Source organism: Dermacentor silvarum, chromosome 7 (assembly GCF_013339745.2).
Source record: "Dermacentor silvarum isolate Dsil-2018 chromosome 7, BIME_Dsil_1.4, whole genome shotgun sequence".
Classification (NCBI taxonomy): Eukaryota; Metazoa; Arthropoda; class Arachnida; order Ixodida; family Ixodidae; genus Dermacentor; species Dermacentor silvarum.
Genome location: NC_051160.1, coordinates 38,125,800 through 38,130,272, shown reverse-complemented (window position 1 = coordinate 38,130,272; position 4,473 = coordinate 38,125,800).

Sequence of the window (4,473 nt, the reverse complement as noted above, 5' to 3'; positions counted from 1 at the left end):
CTTTTTTCGTTTGGTATGTATGTGTTCCTTTCTGAATAAAGAATCCAGTTGTCAGTCAGCGCTGGTGTGTCTCCCAGCTTGTCTTCTTGTCGTGTTTTTTGCGCGGTTCCCCTATCGATTATGTACCGACTAGCCCAAGCCTCTACGGTCTTGCTATTTAATAGTATATTGTCCAGTTTCACAACATTGATTTTCTTTGATGTTTGAAATTTAATTTCGAAAATGCCTTAAATGCTGTTCACCGCCTCCCGCGTAAAGTAGGAAAAACACCAGGTACAATCGTTCGCTCTATCAGACAATCGGTCAGAGACCAATGATTGAATAACTGGTCCAAACTGAAAGAAATGAAATCCAACCTGTTCATCCAAGAGAACATGACCAGCCAAAGTTGGCATATGCTTTAAGAGGCTAAGGAATGGGCGGAAGAAAATGAGGTCAAATACGCATGGCGCATGGACGGAAAAATATTGCTGCGCAAAGCCGACGGGGACTCTGTCGTAGCAATGCGTCCGACTTTCCAGCCTAAGCCTGCTCCCTGGTGACCGCATCTATAATAATTTCATCCCTCAAAGTGGCGAGTCACAGTCCCTTCCTTCCCTTTCTTTCAGTGGTCGATACTTGCGAAATCGTGCCATGATTTCAATACGTGTTCAAACAGATCGGCATCTGCTGCAATGCAACTCTGGCATCTCTTAAGCACATTTGCTGTGGCGTTCTTTATCGTGGTTTTGGGAATGGAGTTGCAAACTTATCCTATTTTTTTTTCTTTTAAGCTGTCCGATGATGTCGTTTGTGCCCCCTATACTTGATCCATGACGTACCCCCAAAAACGACAACCACCGGGGGGGGGGGGGGGGGGTAAATCCGGTGACCTTGCTGGCCAGGAAATGGGCCCCCGCGGCCCTATCGACTGCTGCTGGAAAACTTCACCCAGCCAATTGGAAGCGTTGCGGCTGCCATGCGCAGGAGCTCTATCGTACTGATACCATATATACTTGACTCTAGCCAATGGAACTTCGCAGAGAAAATCCTGAAGTGGCTCATCGAGGATATCGTTGACGTATCATTCACCGGTAAGCGTGTAGTAAAAAAATGCTGGCCGAATGACAGTGCCACTGTAAATTCCACACCATACACTAAAGGACGATTGATATTGATGATGCGCATCCAAAACAAGTGAGGGTTTTCGTCCTGCCAATAATGAGCGTTGTGGATGTTCACTTGGGAATTGCGGGAAAGGTTAGATTCATCGGTCCATAGGATCTTGGTAACAAAACCTGGGTCCTCTTCTCTTTTGATTAGGATCCACTTAGAAAAGTGTGTTCTACTCTGGAAGTCGCGGGGCTCCAGCATTTGGTCCAGCTCCACGTGGTAAGGATTAGGTTGTCTTTTCTTCAGTATTCTCCACACCGAAGATTTCGACACCCCACCAGCTTCGAAGATTTCGACGCACATTTTCTTGGGGGTGTGCGGAAAACTTGGATAGGATATCTGTCTCCGCTTCCTCTCCCAAAATTGCTGATTTGTGCCGTTTCGTAGCAAATGTCCCATTCGGTTTCAACGTCTCATACGCACGCACAATTGTCATTGAGCTTGGACGGATACCTGGATACCAGCGTTGAAAAAGCTTGACTGCCTGCCTTCTAGGGCCGCTTTACGCAGCAAGAGCCCGAACCATATCCGCTCTATCTTCATCGGAGTACGGCATGTCTGCTGCTCTGTGTAGATTAAAGCCAACTTATGAAGCCCTCGAGAACCCGCAGGGATACGGGCTCCTGAGAAGCATCTAATGAATGGCGGCGAGGTCTTTCTTTTTGTTTTTTCACCCGCGAAATGGAAGCTGCCGTCATCGCCTTCCATAGTCCTCTAGCGCATCGCCCTTCCCTTCCTTGAACAGAATGAAAAAGCTATTTTCTTTTTTAGCACTCTTGGACGCTTTAACGCTATCTCCTCCGCAGCGCTCGCCAGCAGTGTGCATTTGCGCTGTCATCCGATGGGAGCCGCCGGCCCAGCTGCCTACAACCATCACAACGCCCTGCCGCTTTCCCGTCGCCAGCCGCGATGCAGCTGACTTTGTTCACCGAACGCACGCTTGAGCGCGCATGATACCGCTGCGCAAGCGCTCCGTCACGTGGGTTTTTTATATTTCAAGCGCGTTATTATAATTAAATTTCTTATTGTAAAATGTGTCAGAAAATATGTGAAGTAGATTACACAGAACCCACCGCTATAATAGCATCGGATTGTTATTCGAATACACTATAACAGATAGTTCTGTTGCGCGGAAACTTAATTACAAACACCTTTCCAGCTGCAATGGGGTACTATTATAGGACAGTTTTTGCCATGATGTAGAATATATGGTAGCAGCACATGCTGCGCAGTTTACATCGGTGCGACATACATCCTCATTCAAAGCAGTTAACGTCTTGTCTCTGCTCTAGACATCTGTATTGCAACCTAAGTGAATTTTATTGAACATGCTGACCTTAGCTATACTAATAGATTTAAAGTAATGTTAAGCATATTTGAGTGGTGTTGCGTATTGAATGAGATAATGGCGACATTTATTCTTCAAGGCTGCATAAGAATCGTCCAGGCAATTATAACGCATTCCTTAACGACGACTGCATTTTCAATTACGATTGGTTGGCTACCTCACAGCTGCATTCCTGGGACGGCACGTATACGGAAATAAATTAATTTTCAACATTTTTCTTACATCGGGTTAAGCTATTGCGAGTCGAACCTTGCAGTTGCTGCAATGCATGTTTTTTATTCCTTTTTCTCTAGACAACAATGACGCTGTGGCTATGGTTTCCGTGGGTCCTAGTTCGAACATACGGGTACTGAAGGAAAAAGAGCAGCATGAACCACTGCTCTATTCGCTGCTGAATAATAATGTGTGCAACTGATCTGAACAGTGCCCACGAAGCATTCTTTGTTAACGAAAGACGTACCGAATATTCAACGACATTGTGAACAGCTAACTGCATCACGACTGGTAGGAACGTGCACAAAGTGCTGAATAGTTTTTGGCCATATATATATATATATATATATATATATATATATATATATATATATATTCACAAATTCTCCAGTTTGCTTACAGAAAACCAGAAGGGTCAGGACTAAAGGCGCTAGCAAGCGCCTGACTGAGGCCCTGACCCCTGTACAATCTGCGCTTCAGCGACGCAATCAGGACAGTGTAAGAATAAACGAAAAGGGAGTAGGGGAAACGTGAACAAGCAAATTAAGCAGGCAAATTCTAGAAAATATTGTACATTCAATTTAAGAAAAACAAGCACAACCATGTGCAAACATTAAAAAAAAAAAACAGCATGAGCAACACAGTTTGGGCGAGTAATAAGAAACGTAATTAACCATATTTGTAGTACTGCTGTTCCGGTTCTTGACGTCACGATTTGCTACAGTACGCATCCGGGAACAACTATAGGAAACAGGTAAACAGAAACAGCCATAGTTCATTACTGTGTCTTACATATAAAAGCGCTGTACTATTCATTGGGCTCCGACTGGCATGAATAAACATTTAGAGCGAAAAAACACACATAATCCACATGAAAACCGCACATCACACCAACGAGCTATGTTCGGTAACATATATTTCTTTTATACAATTTTATAAATATATATTTTTTTATTATAAATATATATATATTTGAAATGAAGCTTTTACTTCTCGGCCTCCTGATCAGCACTATCGTCTACCTAATTCCTGTGAAAAGTAAGCTATGGCAAGTGCCTTTGTTTACACGCGATACGTTTGTGGTGTATATGATGAAGCCTTGACTTCGGCGTACTTATCAGAGTGTGGAGGGGTTGGTGGTTATGAGAAGAGGCGCATGACATTGTAGCTCCTTGACGAAGTCAATGACTCTGTGCTGTGGGGATCGAGAGAATTTTATTCACGTTACTTGTGGAAACTGGTGCAAATTATTCGTAAAGCTCCAGGTATAGCGCTGCACTAGCGCAATTCTTCCAGGTAATTTTTGATAAAACAAGCGGTCTAGTATTTTTTGTTTATTTAGTTCTTTGGCAATTCATTTTTGTTTAATATGGTGGTATTTAGCTGTAGCTTACACGACGCTATGCCTCTTTTTACAATCTTCGAGAGCGCAGACGTAAAGAACAAAAGTTCCTTTTCGCACGTAGGTTGATACGCCCGACACACATGGCGTTCACAGAACTTAAGCTTTAGTTCCAAGAACTGCAACATTGTTTTGCGGACTCTCGTGGGCAAAACAAGTCCTTGTCCATGTTCTTTAATATAATCTAAAACCTTATTGATCATATCCTGGTAGGATATTTTTCTGTCTAATGTGGACCGTTCTTTAGATTATGCTTCTATTGAAATGAAAGTATAATTTTTTTTAGATACGTTGATGATTTTTCCATATTTTTATCGCTCGACTCCCACTCCCAGACTCCCAGAACGTCTCTTCTTTG